The 19,807-nt window shown below is 46.3% G+C and overlaps 1 protein-coding gene across 1 annotated transcript in view; it reads left to right on the forward strand.

Moving 5' to 3' along the window:
* Positions 1 to 19,807, forward strand: part of PLAGL2 (PLAG1 like zinc finger 2) — a 125,008-nt gene that overhangs the window by 71,352 nt on the left and 33,849 nt on the right. The window contains exon 2 of the mRNA XM_069651012.1: positions 16,611 to 16,715. The gene's annotated coding sequence lies outside the window, so the exon portion shown is untranslated. The remainder of the gene's footprint in view (positions 1 to 16,610; positions 16,716 to 19,807) is intronic.

Below are 19,807 nucleotides of genomic sequence, written 5' to 3' on the forward strand. Positions count from 1 at the left end.
TGGAAAGATAGTTTTGTTTTTCTTGTTAATTTGGCTTCCGTTTGTACATGTTTTGAGACGCCAAATGTAAGAAGAACATTAACAAATTGGTGAAAGGTTTTAATTGTAAAAACCATAAAGAACCAATAAAAAATTTAAATCTGGCTTGTGACCGCATTGCAATTAAAGCGTTTGCGGGCTAGCGAATAATATGCGCTGCTGCTTTTAAAGTAACTAAATGTGCACCTCCTAGAGGATATTGGGTTCTAAACAAATTCCAAAACCTGGATAAAAGTAGGGGGCTGACACCACAAACGAGAGACCCCAAGCAGCGCAGCTGAGGGATTTGACAGCTGTTAAATGAGATTGGCAGTAAACTGAAATGCATTGCCTGAGGTAAAAAAAAGTTATCAGTGGAAGCACCAATTGGAATCATAGCAGACATGCACGACCCCGTAACCTACACTGAACTGTAGGGCAGAAGGATGACAACACTGGTGCTGGGAAAAGCCTGTCGGAGGCCGCCCCCTAACCAATCCCAGGAAAGGTAGCCGTGTTAATGTTGATATAACTGAACAACCAAAGTGGCAGAAATCATGGCTTGGCACACCGTCAATTTTACTCGGGCGCCATCGTAAAACAAAGTTTGTTTATAAAATAATATGTGGTAATGTGAATAGGTGCAGTGAGGTCACCCAATTTCATAAATGGAAGACAATAGGCATGTCTCCATTGCAATCAAAGCCTGAACGTTTTTGGTTAAAAAAATATACATATATCTCGGATTTCATAATATTAAGAACATAGGGGGTTCTGGGAAACTCTACCAGTGCTAACACAGCCCATTGACTTGTTCTTGGGTGGATGGCCCCTGGAGAGTCTCAGCCAAGTCTTTAGCTCGCTGTTCTTTTTACAGAGAAGAACTTTCCCCGCATATCAGTCTTTGTGCTGCCCAGGGGAAGTCCAGCACCGAAATACTAGGCAATTCTCCTCTGAACAAGAGTACCACAGCAACCCCATGCACGTGTTTCAGCCTAGTTGGGCATCAGTGAGGTGAAGCCCCTCTTCCCCCCTCTTTCTCTCTCTTCCCCCTCTCCCTCCCCCGGACTCACTCTGGATGTTCTGATCTCTTCAGACCCTCTCTTCTACCCCTCACCACTTCTCTCTCCTAGAGTGATCACTTTCTCCTTTCCTCCCATCTCACCCTCTACCCCTCAGGCCAAGCCAACTCCAGCACTGCCACCTACCTTCTCTGTTATCCGAGCCATGAAGCGTGTGCCAGTTGAGGCTTTCGCTGCCACTTTCTCAGCCCCCCTGGCTGACTCACACCCTGACACAGCCCTTTCCATGCTCCACTCTGCTATATCTGATACTCTCGATGCTCTTGCCCCCGTCACGAGTATCCGCTTGAAACCCAAAGCCAAGTGCAACTCTTGGTACGACTCAGACCTCGTCACCCTTAAACACAAGTACTGAGAGGAAATGGCATGCTTCCAGTACATCCTCTGACAAATTAGCCTGCCGCCTGCTCCATAGGCAATACCGGCTCTCTGTCTGCACCAAGAAGAGAGCCCATGTCCATGCCAGCGTCTCTGCAGCATCCAACAACTCGGCCAAACTCTTTAAAATCTGCAAGGAGCTGGCCAATCATGCTGCAGTCTCTACCTCTTATGTCCCCTCCCAGACCCTCGGCACAGCCCTGGCTTCTCATTTCATCTCTGAAACTCAGGACATCCTGTCCTCTCTCTCTTCCTCGCCCCCTCCTCTTCCTCTGGCCCTTCTTCGGCCACCCCCCCCAACCCCCCTCCTTCTCTGCCTTTCCCCTGTTCTCCTCAGACGAGGTTTCTAGACTAGTCTGATCTATGAAAGTCTCATCAAAACAGATTCATAGAACTAGAATGGGTATGCCAGGAAAAGGATTGAAGAGCAGTCAGTTAAGAAATGGAATAAAAGGAGTTGAGACATGAAGTTTGTCTCCTGGCATTATTTAATAGAAACATGGTGACTAATGATATAATCAGATACATAACATTTGGCGACGAGGTAGTGACTGACTCATGCTGTAAAACAGGAAAAAATAAACGATCAAGACACAGATGGTCTGTGGAGGTGACTGGAACAAAATGACTGGTGAGGAGCCAAATAGCATAAAGACAAGATAAACCGAAAAATGGAAGCGGAAGAAGGCGAATAAATCAAAGAAACAGATAAATTATCCGAGGATGGAGTTGAAAGTCAAGCAGGAGAAATTTCGGAGGGAAATATAGCAGAAATGTGAAGACTGCAGAGGAGGAGGAAATATTTGTGGTGACGGTAAGCCTGTGCAGCAGAGTTACTTATTTTATTTTACATTCGGAACTTTAAAGCTTGAGTGACCAAATATAGGGCATATACAAAGGCTAAAAATGTAACATGGAACGCTGTACAAAGAAAGCATTTTTTGATGTGGAACTTACAATGTGCGAGGCACAGCACTCGAGATAATGAGGGTAATAAAGGCATTGCGTAGAAAACGTGCAGCCATACTTGTTTTGCCTGAGTGAAATCGGAATGTTGTCATAGCAACACATCGGAGACAAACAAAGTAAGGCATGCAAATGAAAGTGAGCCCTGATCCGTTTGCAGCGTTAAAGAAAATCGAAATGAAGAAATAATCATTTACCCAGCTGAGCGGAAAAGCAGATAGAATTCATTTTCCTTACATTGACGCATGGAGCATTCTTTTTTTTTTGTGGCTCGTGTTTCTTGGAGGCTACATGGAGCACTGGCGCCACCTGCTGGACTTTGTAAGCAATAATAAGCCGTCTAGTGCACACGTTTAAAGTAACACTTATACACTAATGCAGTAAGAAAAATTATTAAAACGAATAGGCAGCACTTGTGAAGCAGAACAAAACAAACAGATATTGAGTGTGGACCAGAAATAATAAAGAATAAAATCATCTGAACAGACATTAAAGTTTAAAGCAAGAGTTTAACAACATCAAATAAGTACGGTCACTTTATTTTGGATTGATAGTTAACATGACAATATAAACATTGCCAGAGCAACGCAGTGTAAAAGCAAGGGTTTCAAGCGAATATTGGAAGAAGGAATTTATGAGATGACATAAAGGCCATGCGCATACAGTGGCAAGAGTGCTCAGATTAGCAAATAAGGGAGATCTCTACCATCCTAAAGAAGTATTGGTTTCTAAAACCCAAGGGCACACTGTCAACACTTTGTTAAAAGCAAAGCAAACTCGTTGAGAAGACACTGAACATTAATTTCTAAGACCATATTTGAAGCCCTAAAGTGATATAATGATGCCTATACCTTCATTGCAGTGTGCACAGCAGCATAGTGCGTAGTGCATGAATGAAAAATTAAAATAACACTGACAAATACGCTGCGGATTAACAACATATATTACAAGGGCCGTCACAGCCACACAGTCATGTAGGTGTGACAATGCATGACACATCAGTGTCGGAGTTGCAGCAATTAAATGTCAGACAAAAAAATCAAAGAAATGACACCTACACTTGTACAGCAATGTCAACAGAACAGCAAAATCAATAACGCTGCGCTATATCAAAACAAGACAGGGACAGACTGTCAATTCAAAACCAGCAATAACAGTTGAGGGGATCTTGAGGATTAAACATGCAGAATGGCTGAGGTGCATGGATAGAAAACAAAGTTTAATCCTGTTTCAGCGCAGATCCGGTATTATCACAGCAGTCTTACATAAGATATGCAGATTTCTTTTTCTGTAAACTACCAGCTCAAAATGTCATCTGAGGGTATGAGTGGGGATTTAAATCTAGCTCAGGACATATGTGAAACCACCATATCCTTGAGGTTAATTAATTACCTACACCGTCCAGAATCATTCAATCCTGGGCCATATGATGATCAAGGGCGGCGGTGGCAAGAGTGGGTGATTGAATTTGAGGCCTTCATGAGAGCGCTAGGAAATGAGAATGCTCCAAATAAATTAGACATATTCATGAATTTGGTGGGAGTAGAAATGAGGAGTATCATAAGACCATTGACAACAACTGAGGAGAGAACATCGTATCAGCTTCTTCGTGCTGCTCTAGAGGAACGCTTGACAATTCCTCCTAACAAAGATTATGAGAGATATCTGTTTAACCAATGCAAACGGAGACCACAGGAGACAATTGCACAGTTTGTATTACGATTGCAAGAGAAAGCAACCTATTGTGAGTTTGCAAAGTTTGATGATGAAGAAGCTATTAGGTTAAGAATAATTGAAAGCTGCACATCGTCAGAGTTGCGGAGACATCTTCTGAGAGCGCCCCTCTCATTGAAAGATAATCTGGAATTGGCGAGAATGTATGAAAGACTTGAGAAACAAGCAGAAGATATGGAAAGCGACGGGAAGTTGGAGACACTGGCTGGCTTCAGATGCAATGTGCAAAAACAGTCCCAATACTCGAGCAGGATATTATCTCAAATCACATGGAATGGTATAAACCGAAGTGGTCAAGGAAAGCTGTATTCTAGATGTGGATTTATGTTTCCACACAAAGGTCGATGCCCGGCCATTGGTCGAAGATGTGTGGGATGTGGTCAGAGAAATCACTTTTTGGTCGTGTGTAAAGGGAGAACATCTCTATTGTCGACCTGTGGAACTGATGCCCAGCCAATATTGAATGGGAAACGATGCCTAATGATGGAGTGTTCCGAGAATGATGTGGCCACCCCAGATCGAGGACTAATGGTTGGAAGAAAGTGGCTATCTCAGGAAGAGACCCTAAGAAGTCACCGGAGGAGTTCCCATAAAGCGACGGGATGTGCTCTCAGTGAAAGAATGGTCAGCTACCAAGGAAAAGACTGCTTCCCAGGGTGTGAAAATTATAATTGTGTAAATGGAGAGGAGGATGGTGACATTGAAAGGGAAGTAGTAAAGTGGGACAGAGTTTGGACAACTGGTAAGAGGAAAGTTGAGGAACATGAGGAACATTTGATGGATGGGGATGAGTATGCGATGGGGTCAAAGGCAGCGAAGGAAGATGGTCAAGAAGATAGACCTTAAAGGATAGTTCCGGGACTTTTTTTTTATTGTCCCTACGGTTCGGCCATGTGTTTTTAAGCATAACTCGGTAGATCGTAGAAAACTTTCCTATGGACCTTACCCGACTTTTCGTCCATTAACGCACTCGAAATCAGCTGCCATTTTCTGATAATCCTATCATTTCCCCCCATCGCCCTGGCTCACCTGCTTTTGCGGCACTAAATCAAATCCCCCGCCTCTGAGCCTGACATCAGCAGACGCATACCGCCCATTTCCCAACGCCAAAGCACGTTTCGTGTCAACAATCGCTGCGCCTCAGCTAATGAAGTGTCGCCATGGAAATGGCAGGACGCCTCTTTCCTCAATAAGTATAAACACGCCGTTTCACAACACACAGCAGCAGATTTTCGATTCCATTACTCTGTGTGTTACTTTGAGTATTCTGTGACTCGTTTCTGTGCTCTGGTCAGCTACCTTCGCCGCTTCTAGGCCTTGTGAACACCTATACCATCTCTGTAAATTATTTTACTTTCTTTACCACACAATGGCTACAATAATGCCGTATATGTACGAGCCCGAGTACACCGAAGAGGAACTACTGGAAAGGCAAGCACGCGAAAACGATGGGGATTCTGACGGCAGTTGGGAGGACCAGTCAACGGATGAAGAGCCTGGACCATGTCGCATGGACGGCGTCTCCACCTGGTGCACGTGCAATCGGTGCGAGCTAATGCCAACTGAGGATGAGAACTGCTGCTGCCGTGAAAATTCCGGGTGCTTGGCCTACATTTCGGAAGGCGAGCCAAGTCCGCAATGCATCACCGAGCTGCCAGAGTTCAGGGAAGCCTGCCTCTCACGGACCGTGTTGAGGATGATGATGGTGCTTATGCATGAACTTCGCGGCACTGTTCGTCCGCGTAATCCGAGTAACGAGTAAGTATACTCTGGTTGTGATGTCAGTGATGCCACTACTATGTCATGGTCGTCTCCCACATATAAAATTACATCTACATATCATTTGAACGCATGTAAATTGGTTCCATATTGTGCATTTTCTAGATAGAATTTTTTTCAAAGCAGAATGACATTTTTTACCTGAATCGACAGTGATAAGAAAGTTTTGTCATTTTAATACAGTTTGCATCTTTCATTTTCACAGGTGGTACAGGTTGGTGGCCTATCGTTGCTTCACTTGGTGGCTTCACGGGAGGCTCGGACACCGCGTTTGGACAGTAATACCTGCCTGTGCGGTACTTGCCATTAGACAACATTTCCCCAGCGACAGTGGACAATACCGCAGATTTTCCCTGGATGTGCCGCAACCGGAACTTTACAATGTGTAATGTTTATTATTTATGTTCAATTGTAATAAAGATCTAAAATAAAACCCAACATATATTTTAACAATGGTCGTTTTGATTTTTTAAATGAATCTAGTGTGTCTCCATTGAATAGTCTTCCTGTGCCTTGTCTTGTCACACCACATGTCTCTGGCCAGCATCCTCCCTCACGCTGGCCGCCCACCTTCAATCCACATAACCGTTGAACCCATATGCAGCAGACATACATATGGTATTTTGCGGGTTGGCATCAAGCCTCCCGGCCTTGCCTCCTCCCCCCCAAAAATACTTACCACACCACTTTGTTCAAGCGTTGGCAATAAAAGGCCGTTGGATTTTATTGATACAAAACAAAAAAATAATCAATATGGTTGATCGTAATAAATCATCCTTTTGGGCACCGGGTACAGAGTTGACCCCCCTCTGGCCCATGCCGCCTTGCCACCACAGGCCAGCCTGCAGCTGAATAACTGCCTAGGCATCCAGGGTCTCCAGGGTGAACTGCACCCATATATTCTCCTGGGAGGCTGAGGTATTTATAAACTCACCCCCCTGCCTTCCATGTACTAGATCCTTCAGCCTGCCTCTTACATGCAGTGAGATGACCTCTCCTTGGTGAGACCCTGCGGCAAACGAGTCTTGTCTGCACGACCAGCGCCCTAATCCACACCCCCCCCGCCCTATCAAAGGCAGTTCGCACCGGGGTACTTGCGCTGCCAAGTGGAGCTGTCGGGGAGCGATAAAGGCCAAGAGGTGTCAAAGACCATGTACACTTCAAAGTGGTCTATAGAGCATGGGTTGTTGTTCCCATGTCTACCTCCAGACCCCGTGTCTCCTGCCAAGCATCCCCCCTCATGCTGGACGGCCCCCTGCAAACCGCATAAGTGTGTCTCCATTCACGAGTCTTCCTGTGTCTTGTCTGCACGACCACCGCCCCAATCCACCCCCCGCCCTATCAAAGGCAGTTCTCACCGGGGTACTTGCGCTGCCAAGTGGAGCTGTCAGGGAGCGATAAAGGCCAAGAGGTGCCAAAGACCATGTACACTTCAAAGTGGTCTATAGAGCATGGGTTGTTGTTCCCATGTCTACCTCCAGACCCCGTGTCTCCTGCCAAGCATCCCCCCTCATGCTGGACGGCCCCCTGCAAACCGCATAATGCCACGACATATACACGTCATTCATTCACAAACACACCCCTGTTTCGAATTCTTTATAACCCACTTCATATTTCTAATGAGAACTTCTTTGCGCTTTGCTAGTCAACCCGTGAAGGTGCTGGTTATCTGCTCTTCGTCTCTGCGAACTTCGGTGACCACTTTGAGGAAACTCGTCAGTTTGCAACCTGTGAACTGCTCCCTGTTCTACGACAAACTGCTCTGATCCCTGCATCTAACTGTTTGTTCGTCAAGGTAAGGCCATGTACCATAATCATTTTGCGTCCAATTTCTTTTCGTTCAAGACAGTACATGCAAGGAACTAGTCACATGTTCTGAGTTTAGTCAAATTATTTTTCTATTTTTTTAAAGTTATTCAAATACTTATCCGCATGTGAATAACGTGTATAGTTACAAGAACCAAAACGAACCTTGCATTGAACCTTTTATGTGTCATTTAATTTTTTAACACATTGGTGTTCATAGAGAACTGTTGATCTTTACTTTTCAGAACTTTCCACAATGCCTGCCTGTTCCATTGGCGGTTGCCCTTCGAAGACCCATAATAAATCTGAAGGTACTATAATGCATGTTTTCCCTAAGACAATAGATCAGATACGAGAATGGGTCCGATATTGCGGATATCCACCGTCTGAGCTTGAAAGTAGAGTCCTAGAAGTCTTTGCGGACAAGAGGGGTGATCGATACCGCATCTGCAGCAGGCACTTTACCTCTGACATGTACTCCACATCATTGCTAATAAAGAAGAACACACCGCGAGCGAGGCGAAAATTGCTCTCAACCGCTATTCCCACTCTATTCGTCCACATCCCTCCACTGGTGAGTCAAGTTTACGTATTTATCTCTCGGCCTTGCGGTAGTGTGTAGCATTAGCTAACAATAATTTCCCCATTTATGTATCCACTCAATATGAAGGCGGAAGATTCTCCATCCGTGTCGTTATTGCAGTCATCAGCCACTTCAAGCGCCTAACGGGTAATCTTACTTGGCTATTCTGCCACTGACTGTACTCGTCCTCTAGTCTTTGTTTTCAGTTATAATTATTGTTATCCAAAATAATGCAAGTACTGTCTTTCAGGGAGATGCTGAGGAGTCCAACGTATTGACGACTACCGTTGATGTCACTCAGATGCTCGAGGTACGTTTCCGGACAGTTCCATCGATGGAGATCATCAGATCTTGCATTCTTGTAGCGTGATTGTTACACACAATGTTTCTTTCGTTTTTAGTCATTGATATGTCCTTTTGTCGTCACCCTCCTATGTCTCTTCTTTTTTCAATATTGTGTTCATTACTAACGAAAGTCCTATGTTTCAGGGAGTCGATGGAGCATTAGTCCAAGAAGAAGCGGGAGCATGCAGTTACGGGTCGGCGCAACAGCTTGCAGAAGTGTGCACCGCAGTTACATCGTCCTTTGATGTTCTTATGCATTTCGAGGTATGGATACTGACAGTTCGATCAAGCGAAATCATATGACGTGATTACATCCGCTATACTTCCTTCTTTATTAACGCAAGTACTATGTTTCAGGGAGATGACGGAGCTTCTTCTACAAGAACATCACCCCTAGTAGTTGATGCAGATCTCTGGGTGGTGACACTTCCAACGATCGAGCAAATGGAATCATATTTACATATCCATTATTTATTTTAGACAACTGATCATTTGTGCAGGTCTATTTAGATGAGCTGTTGACGCCTGCACAAAGTTTATGTTCTTTTAAACAAAATGGAAAACCATACTAATGCAATTACTGTGTTTCAGGGAGTTACTGAAGCATCATCTTCAATAATATCATCAATGGAAGTCTATGAGGAGCCCGAGGTATGGATCTTGACAGTTCCATCTAACTAGATAAACAATGCGTGAATAATTGTCGTTTGAATTTTCTACACAAAGCGTTCATTCGTGTTTTGCTATTGAGATGTACGTGGGTATTGGTCCCCAAGTACATTTTGTGTTTTCGATATTATTATACATACTAATGAAAGTTCTATGTTTCAGGGAGTCGATGGAGCGTCAGTGCGTGATGGATGTGCTTATCATGAAAATATAGTCGTTGCAGCGCAAGAGGAAGTGGAGACATGCCCACACGAGTCGGAGCAACAGCGTCCTGATGTTGAAGTTCGAGGCAAGAAAGTTTCAAAGAAAAGAAAGCAAAAGAAGGTTAGTGTCCTGGTCACTATATTATGTTTTTTTTCACTGTTAATAGTTCAATACTGTAAGTTGTGTTTAAACTGAACATCCCTTTTCCAATCTGTCCTCTAGTTGCGAGTGGGTGTACGAACTAGATCTACACAGACAGTGAAGCGAACGAGTGATGTTGCTTGTCAAACCTTTTGGCAGGGACTTGAGACTGGAGATGCATCGTGCCAATGGGAAGAATATGAAGTGATTGACAACGGAGCTATACCACCACCAGCCATTGATAGTGAATGTCCTCCTGGTAGTTCGGATGCAGTCGGAGATCAATTCACAGAATCCACACCCGCAAAAACTAAGACCGCGAGAAAGTTGAAGAAATTGTTTTATTCACCCATCGCCGGAGAAGGAACAGATGTTGCAATGGAAGAGAATGAAGTGGACGACAATGAAACACCATCAATATCACTGAACATAGCGGAAGACGATATCAGAGATTCTACCTTTCATGTGAGTGACATGTCCTCAACGTTACAGGCCGAACCAGCTGGGATGCAGAGTGACAGTATAAGGAAAGAGGCCAAATTCATTGTATTCGATAGTTGTTTGATTGATATTATTATTCGGATGAAATGTGGGCATTCGGTTGGTGGGGAAGTATGTGGGGAGCCATTGATTAACGTGACTCGTGCAATTCGAGGCACTAACCTTAAAATACATGCCACCTGTACAAAATATCATCCTTTCTCATGGTCTGCACAACCCATGCTGGGGCAACTGCCAGCAGGCAATCTACTTTGTGCAGCGGCTGCACTTTTTAGTGGTTCAAGTTTTAAAAAGTTAGTCTTTCTTTCAGTTTGTGGGAATCCATTTCATTGCGAAAACTCAGTTCTACAAATACCAAACCGATTTATCTATTTCCAGCCATTAGCGAAGCTTGGAGAATGGAAAAAATGTCTATTCATAGTACATTCGCGGGCAAACGGTTCAGGCTAGCCGGTGATGGACAGTGCGACAGCCCAGGATTTTCAGCCAAGTACTGCACCTACCACTTTCAGGACATGGAAAGTAAGAAAATTGTGAGTTTGGTGGTCGTGCAGGTGTCACAAAGTACATCCTCAGTGGCCATGGAGAAAGTTGGCTTTGTAGCATCATTGCAAGAACTACAATCGCGGGGAATGGTGATCGACCTGATAGCCACGGACAGACACGTTTCAATTGCCAAGACAATGAGAGAAGAGTACAAAAATATAAATCACCAATTTGACGTTTGGCATCTTGCAAAAACAATCAATAAAAAAATGTCGGCTGCAGGTAAAAAAAAAGATATGCAAGGTATTTCACAGTGGTCCAAGTCAATCAGCAACCATCTTTGGTGGAGGTCAAAAACATGTGGAGGGTCATTGGAAATTCTACTGGAAAAATGGCGGTCAGTAATGCTACACTGTACCAACGTTCACCGTTGGAACACAAACCAACATTTCCACAATTGTGAACATGGCCATTTGTCCACAGAGGAGGCACGGAAGAAGAAGTGGTTGATTCCTTCATCACCCACTCACAAAGCCATTGAAAAGATTGTATTTGATAAAACTATAACAAGAGATTTGAGGGGACTCACGGAATTCTGCCACACAGGATATTTGGAGGTGTTCCACAATATGTGCCTAAAGTACAGGCCAAAACGATTGCATTTTGGCATGGAGGGCATGATAAATCTGACTCTTCTAGCGGTCTTGGCACATAACCATAATGTTGGCCGTCAACAAAGTAGGACGACCGGAACTTTAGGGACGCTTCGCTACAATAAGGCCTTCACTAAAAGAAGTAAACAATGGGTGATCAAACCAGTGTTTGAGGATATGCAATATGAGTTTGAGAGACTTATTGTTGATGTCCTAGATAGGCACATACATGGAGTTGTGAACGAACCTGTGCAGGGGACAACTGAATTGCCACCCAACATTGCCTCTGTTCCATGTCCATCTAAAGAAGAGCTCATTGAGAAATACACATCACGGTTTAAATGATTGTAATTTGATTGTCTGTTCTCTCGAGTCTCCTCATGTCGCAGGCCCATTGAATATGTGTATCTATGTAATGTGTAAATAAAAGTGATTGCTCAGTGTACATGCAATGTGTCTCTCCACCCTTGCCCCTCCCTTCACCGTGCAGTAGTGCGAACCACCCGGGTGTCACCTGTGACTTTGCTCTCGAGTCTCCTCATGTCGCAGGCCCATTGAATATGTGTATCTATGTAATGTGTAAATAAAAGTGATTTCTCAGTGTACATGCAATGTGTCTATCCAACCTTGTTCATTTGCGCATTAAATTAAACCAAACAGTAATATAAATCATTTTTCAAAAAATATAGAATGTCTCCGTATTTATGGTTCTCTGGGGCTGCAAAGCACGCAGACAAAATGCAAAGATGGAGTGTAAATTTCAAGTCCTGTGAGATGGCCTTACACTGAATGTAGCTAACTAGGAATGTGTGCTCGTTCAAAGTGAAGGTCAGCTGCTTTGATTTTTTGCTCGGGTGCCGGAATGGCCCACGACTCAGTATAAGGTTCTATTGTTATTTGACCTTGACAGGCCGGGACCATCCCGAAAGACTTTTTTGGGGGTGTGGGGCAATAACGTAAGAAACGATAATGAATAAAATTTCAGAAACGATAGCCATTTAATGTTCGTTCATTAGAAGAAATAACGTCGGCATAGGAGTGGTATTTCGGGGCTACCCTACGCACAGAAACAATGGAAAATGCAAATATAATGTAAGTAACTCTTTAGATGAGTTTATACCGCAATTTGATTACTATACAGTAGCTTTAAAGACGGGTTAAGTTGTACTTGTTCGTTCTATGTGGCATATTGTTTTGTACCACGCACTATCTTGAGGAGAACCATCTCCTTTTACGGAAGCACCTCAAAACCTTCCTCTTTGCTTCTGCTTTCTCTCTCCCTCTCCCCTGCTACAACTGGTCCACTGTCTGCGACCTCGGTCCTGGGTCCTTCCACTCTCCACCTGCACTGCCTCCGTGTCAACCCCTGCACTGGGGGACTGTCTCAGTATCCTACAGCCCCCCCCTTGATGTATAATACCCAGTTGCACTGTCCTAGCTATGAAATAATTTCCCGACCGAATATATAAAATGAATAATTTTAATAAAGATCTGATGGTGAGACTTATTTCATTTTTTATGTTTTTCAAACAGGTACATCCTTCATTATTGCATGTCACGAGTACCAGACACAGGCGGATGGGTTTTTCAACCACCAGTTGCTTCTCCGCGTGAACAACGTTACCACCCTGACCATTTTATGGGACGATCGCCAAGTACAAGTATGCCCTTACGCGGTACTAACGGCTAGATGCAACATACAGACCGTTGTGGTGGCCTAGTGCCTCGTTGTTGGAACAGCCATGCGATTATCAGTGCGACCGAAGAGCTTATTTTATCGTAAACCAACACCCTGTGTACTGCACACGAACATCGCTTGCCTCAAGACGAACTATTTTGGATCGAGAGCAAAGAAAAATGCAAATCGCTAAATATTCTCTAAACATTTGATGTCCAATAAATGTACTTTGCCAAATGTACAATCTTGCCGTTTGCTTTTAAACCACAGTTTCATATTCCGAATTGTGGCGCTGTATTGTGAGATGATTTAAGACCCTGTGTACAGCAAAGGAACATCGCGTGCCTCAAAACGAACTTTTTGGAACGTGAGCAAATAAAAATGCAAATCGCTGAATATTCTCAAAACATTTGATGTCAAATAAATGTACTTTACCAAATTTACAATCTTGCGGTTTAATTTAAAAGTACAGTTTCATATTCCCAATTGTGGCGCGCTGTGTTGTGTGAGCTCATCTGTGTTGATTTCCGGGTTCTGTGTGGAGTCGCGTAGAAGACGCCTGGGCGCGTTTGCCTACGCAGCTCAGTCACGTCACTGATAGAGGCGGGGAATATGAATGTTTTAATAAAGTCTGTTTCAGGGGCGGGGGATTTGATTTAGTGCCGCAAAAGCAGGTGAGCCAGGGCGATGGGGGGAAATGATAGGATTATCAGAAAATGGCGGCTGATTTCGAGTGCGTTAATGGACGAAAAGTCGGGTAAGGTCCATAGGAAAGTTTTCTACGATCTACCGAGTTATGCTTAAAAACACATGGCCGAACCGTAGGGACAATAAAAAAAAAGTCCCGGAACTATCCTTTAATGATGAGTCAGAGCCTCTCTTTGTGACAAGTGTAAAGGGCCCGTGATCATTGCAAGGAGAGATGAAGTGTCCGGGGATTCGTTCTTTCATGCATTGTTTCAAGATGATTCAGGTGGGGAAGAAGCATATGAGGAGAGAAGAAATGAAGAGGTGCATGCGGAACGGGGAAATGAAGAACCTGTTGATGTCCTGTCACGTCACAAAGACTGTGGACATTCTCCACCATGTGTAGCTGGTGAGGGAAGTCAGGGGACAGTCAATATTCGCCCCCAAAGAAATACTCGTAAGCCTGCACGTCTGATTGAGCAGATGTAGAGGTGATCTTGCTGGACAGATGGGGAAAGAACCTATATGATGAGCAAGGGGGGGATGTTGTGGCTTGTAGAATGTGGAATGAAGAGAGAATAGAACTAGAATGGGTATGCCAGGAAAAGGATTGAAGAGCAGTCAGTTAAGAAATGGAATAAAAGGAGTTGAGACATGAAGTTTGTCTCCTGGCATTATTTAATAGAAACATGGTGACTAATGATATAATCAGATACATAACACCCTGTTCCTCAAAACCATGAAGGACCACATTGACACCCTGGCACCTGCTCTGGCTGATTTCTGCAACCACTCATCACTGGAGTCTTTCCCTCCTCCTGAAGCACTCTCTTGTGCACCCTCTTCTTAAGAAACCCTCTGCCGACCCTTCCTGCCCGGCTCACTATCGTCCAATCTCCATCACTCCTTTCCTGGGCAAACACCTGGAAAAGCTGGCCATCTCCCAGCTTAATCTTCACACTAAATCAGTTGGCTGTCGATATGACCATCAGTCTAGCTTCAGAGCTGCCAGAAGCACGGAAACTGCTCTCCTGAACATCCGTGAAGACCTGCTCGCCAACCTTGATTCCAACACCACCTGTGTTCTCATCTTTCTTCCTTATGCCTTTGACATGGCCAACCTGCTCAACCGTCTCCGTGATAACCTGGGTATCACTGATCAGGCCCTGGCTTGGCTGACCTCCTTCCTCTCTGATCGACCCTCCCAGGTCAAACTTGGGTCCTTCCTCGCCTCTATTTCCCTCTCTACCTGTGGTGTTCCCCAGGGGTCTAACCTCTCTCCCTGGCTGTTCAACCAATACCTGGCGCTTCCTGCCCACTACATTGCCGTGCTCTGCCCCAACTTTCAGTGCTATGCAGGTGACTCTCAACTAATTTTCAGGCTCCCTTCTGCCACCTCTTCTCCTTCTCATCTGTCGGCCATCCAGGAGTGGTGTGCCGTCAATGATCTCTGCCTTAATGCCAGTAAGACTTGAGTCTACTCATCGGCACACCTGCTCCCTCCTCTCCTGTCACTCTGGCCGACCTCTCTTGGCCCTCTTCCTGCTCCCACCTGTGAGGCTATAAACCTCAGGGTCTTCTTCGACTCCACACTTTCCTTCTCTCCTCACATCTTTGACGTCTCTAAGAAGTCAGACTACCAGCTGCACCTCCTCAGAGGTATTCTTCCTTTCCTCTCCATCCCCCAGAAGCTCACTGTCTCCAGAGCTCTGGTTCTCTCTAGGCTGGACTACTGCAACAGCCTCTTTCTAAATCTGCCTGCCTCTACTCTCCGTCCTCTGCAACTCATCCAAAACAGGGCTGCGGGACTTGTCCTTGGCCTCAAGCCCAGGGATCGTATCTCTCCAGGACTGAAATCTCTGCACTGGCTCCAGTGGTGTCGAGGATGAAGTTCAAAACCCTCTGCGTTGTCCACAAGGCCTTCTGGGGCCTGGGACCTCAAAACTTTCAACTCTCCCTTCCTAAATATCTTCCCTCTCGAGCTCTTCGCTCATCAACTCCCTCACGGTTAGCCGCTTCTCCAAGCAGCGAGTTGGAGATAGATCTTTGTTCTGCTGGGGTCTCACTCTGGAACAGCCTCCCTGCCTCTCTGAAACTTGAGGAGAACCATCTCCGGTTCCGGACGCCCCTCCAAGACCTTACTCATTGCGTCCGATTTCTCTCCTCCTCTGCTCATCTCCTGGCTGTATCAGAAACTGCACTGGTTATCTGGCTACCCTCTGATCTCGGGCCCATGTCCCTTCCCCGCCAGATGCACACCTGCACTGCCCCCAAAAAGATGTCTGCTCTTACTGTTGAACTTGCCACGAGCTGGCCACACTTACTGCACTGCCCCCTGCACTTTTCACCCCCCCCCCCACTTGCGTGAGCTCAATGTCACCTGCCTAGTAGTATCGTTGTCTGTCTTACCTCTGTTTCCCCTCCCTCGTCGCGCCTTGAAACACTTGTATATAGGCGCGTTATAAATGCCATATCATATCATACAGTTTCTTGCTCTTGCGAGTCTTCAGCTAAGCAGCTGAAGCTCGGGGTCACTGCTCCTGTGGACTTCTCAGAAGCAAAGTGATCACCTTTTAAAAATGCACATAGTAATTGCAGACCTGTGTGAAAGCTGCCAAGACAATGTAGTTGCCCTGCCAACAAAATTTATTTTAAAACCTGTTGTCCTTCACTTGAAACAAAATGTCCTGGGCGCCGGGAGATACGATTTGCTCAAGCCAAAATAACAGTTTAATGATTAAGAAATGGATTCGACTAATTTTCTAGGCTGCTCTTCATTTTTGCAATGCTCCACCGTCCTCACTTGTACTTTGTAAAAGGGTTCTTTTCATACAGTGATTGATGCTTACGATATGAGTGAATACTGTTTACCTTACTCTCTCTTTCTGTGTCCGTTTCAGACTGAACTGCATGCCATAGTACATTTCAAGATGTCTGCTGCCTGTCCGCCCATCTGTGACCTGGTAACCACAAGTCGTCTTCTGGAAGCCCACACGTGGAAACGGGTAAGTGTTATACATAAAACAAATGACACCGAGGTTCCCAAACATGGTTGCTCCATCCTTGTTAGTTTTTTAGGGAAACTTCTTGTCCTTTCGCTTTCACCATTACCCCTTTGCTGATGACGGTTACATCTTTTTCTCCTTTTCCTCCTTTGCCCCAGATATGTCACTGCAATTTCTTTCTTCCGCTTTCAATGTCGTCAGGGTGCAACATTTCAGGTAGTGAGTTACTAGCCACACAAGTTAATCTTCCCCCATTTCTGAATAAATGCGGTGCATGATGAGATGAGCTGCGCTGCATACCCAGCTTCCAACAGTGGCTATTAGGTGTAGCCCTAGCCCCAGCACTGACCGAGAAAAGTTTGAAAATACAGCTATTGCCATATGATTGGGGAGGCAGCTTGTCATTAACATTGTGTCATATTTCTTAATAGTTATACAATGGATTTATGCTGGGAAGATACCCCTGCGAGTTAAATGCTAGTATCAGACATGGGGATGTCCTGCATGTCAGAAGTTCAGACAAGTACTATTCAATTAACTAGTTTTAAAGCACTTAGAAGTTGGAGGGGTCTGGCATTAAGTGCTATATAAACATGTGATTATTAATGCATATTTAGATTACAAGAAAAGTGCTCGAATAGTGCTACTGTTCCACTTATGAATCCACATAAAGAGGTTAGATGAAACATTTCCATAGCACTAGGAGCCCAACTGCTCGTTCGCTGCTTGGACCCGATAACCCAAGCTCAAAGTTGTTGGGGGAAAAAGCTGCTTCAAATGCAAACATCGCAGTGGAAGGAAATAAGGCAGTGAAATCAATGTGCTTCATACAATAAGATCCGCTGCATTTACAGGTCCGTTATCACACATCACTTTGCAGGACTGTCAGGACTGTCTCTCCTTGGGCAGATACATCACTAAGGTTGAGACGTTTTGGGCAGCCTTTTTGCATTTTAAAGAAATAAAAATGTGTGCGCTGTAGTATCGTCGAAGTGCACCCTCACAGGGTGGTATGTGATCTTTGGAAAATAATATTGTGAGTTTATATTAAAAGGTATGCACGTTGGCTTGGAGTCATGGCGGTCGGCACGGCTCTGTAAGAGCTCCCGGCTGAAGCCACCCACCTTTTCAAAATGCACCGGAGAGGTTATTACACCCTGGTTTGCCGAGAATCGTGTTGCTGAGCCCCTAAGCCGGCCACCGCTCGTCTCTGGTGCCGGCCGTTCCGAGCACTTTATGGACTCGAGAGGAGAAGCACCGAGGGAGTGCGCGGAGTACAAGATGGCGGCCCCCTGATGCGACACTGACTCGGGCCTGCGTAGCACCAACAGTCCGGCAGCACTCAACAGAGCAAATGGGCGCGCCCCACAGCAGCTCCCCGGCAAAAGTCACGGTGCCGAGCGTAGCCATTTGTGACCTGACCTGAGCGGGGCACCGGGATTGGCAAAGCAGAGCGCCTCCAAGTGAGTTCAGGTACAGCAGTCGCAGCCGGAGGGATCAGAGGCAGCGAAGCGGCCTGTCGGAGCAGGGACCCGGCCCCACCTGGCCCGCCCGACCCTACAACACTGCAGTGAGCACAGCCGCCAGTGGAGGCCAAGCGGAATCATCGCGGCACAGAGACCGCACCACAGGGGGCCGGAGGGGGGAGGAGGATCCTGCGGGAGCTACCCCAGAGCAATCACTCCCCATAGCCCAGGCATGAAAGCAGAGCGGTGTGGGGGCATAGCCCATTGCTGCAGCCCGCCTGACCAGAGCCTGCATGACCCCTCCCCCCACCCCCCCTGCCGCCCCCGCCCGCGGAGGATCAAGCCACGGAGGAGACCAGTCAAGAGGTGGGTGTTGCGTACCCGGCAACCCCTGCCCTGCTGAGGAGAGGGAGCCGGGGGAATTGAGACCGCAGCTAGGAGCTCACACTCCCACCTCCTTCCACCCATGTCGGCACCGGAGTCTGCAGGACACGCAGAAGCCCAGACACAGAAAGCTGCAGAGGCCATCTGAGGACATAAGCCCCACAGGGCCCACCCCCAGCACCGGAAGTTGGAGGCAGAGCGGGTTGGAGGCTAACCCAGCACCGGATTGGTGGAGCCCTGAGGGAGCAGCTGAGCGCAGTCCGGATACAGGCAGCCCCACCAAACTAAGCACCAGATGGGAGGTGCCCCCCCTCTCTACTGGCAAAAGCTCACCTGATCAAACCTGGCCAGAGAGTGTCTCCCTGGGGCTCCAGACTCCACTGCACCCCCACCTGCAACATCTGAGCCAACGGCCCTCCCGTTGACCTAGCGGCAGTGACATTAGCAAAGAGGAAGGCGCTGAAGCCAGTCACAGAATGGCTAAGGGAGAAACGTGTCTCTTACCACTGGGGGTTCCCCACTGCTTTAATCTTCGCCTGGAATGGGAGCACCCGCCACATACACAACGCCCACGAGGCAGAAAAGCTATTGTCCCAGGTGGTGGGGAGGGAAACGACAACGAAGATGCGCCCTCCGAACAGGAGGAACGAAAGGACCCCCACCAGGCCTGGTCACGTGTCGAGAGGCGGTGCCGGAGAATCAAAGGCCCCCCACAAAAGAGCAAACGACCCAGCAAAGATGGGCAGCCACAATGACAACTACCCATACGAAGTGGCGGAGAAGGAAGGGAGGCAGCAATAAGGATCAGCAATCCTATCCTCAGAAATGGGGCCACCCACTACAAACCTAACTGATCACATGGAACGTCCAGGGCCTGAACTCCCCCAGGAAAAGAAAATCTGTGGAACATTGCCTAGCCCAACTGGAAGTGGACATAGTATGTCTTCAAGAAACCCATCGCCTGGCGGCAGACTAGCAGTGAATCAGGTACCACAGATTCCCCAAGAGCTACTTTGCAACCTGTGGCAAGAAAAAGAGAGGTTGCAATCCTGGTTAGCCAAGCGGTGGCGCTCTCCAAAGTCACGGTCAAACGTGACCCCGATGGCAGATTCCTGCTGATCAAGGGGCTCCTGGTCGAACTACCGATCACCATCGCGGCCATCTACTGCCCGAGCGAGGCCCAGGAACGTTTCTTACACAGGGCGCTCCCAGTGATAACCACCTTTGCTGAGGGGAAATTAT

This window comes from Ambystoma mexicanum, chromosome 3p, assembly GCF_040938575.1.
Source record: "Ambystoma mexicanum isolate Mex_15411 chromosome 3p, UKY_AmexF1_1, whole genome shotgun sequence".
NCBI lineage: Eukaryota > Metazoa > Chordata > Amphibia > Caudata > Ambystomatidae > Ambystoma > Ambystoma mexicanum.